The following is a 218-nucleotide window of genomic DNA, read 5'->3' on the forward strand; positions in this document are numbered from 1 at the left end:
TAACATTTGAAGGTAATCCAGAGGGATCACTTTCAATAATATTCTCTACTTTAGTCTTTGCTACCTTAGTCAGTCGTGTCGATGACAATGTTACGAGAAAATAAAACAATGTTGACAGGTGGTAAGAAGTAACAGAAGTAGGTAGTAAAAGTAAATTGTTTCAAGATATTAACTTCTTTCCAATTTATTTTACATTTGACGTTTCGTCATAAAATATA

The sequence above is a fragment of the Dinoponera quadriceps genome, unplaced genomic scaffold (genome assembly GCF_001313825.1).
Source record: "Dinoponera quadriceps isolate SergipeBrazil2010 unplaced genomic scaffold, ASM131382v1 scaffold6746, whole genome shotgun sequence".
Lineage (NCBI taxonomy): Eukaryota > Metazoa > Arthropoda > Insecta > Hymenoptera > Formicidae > Dinoponera > Dinoponera quadriceps.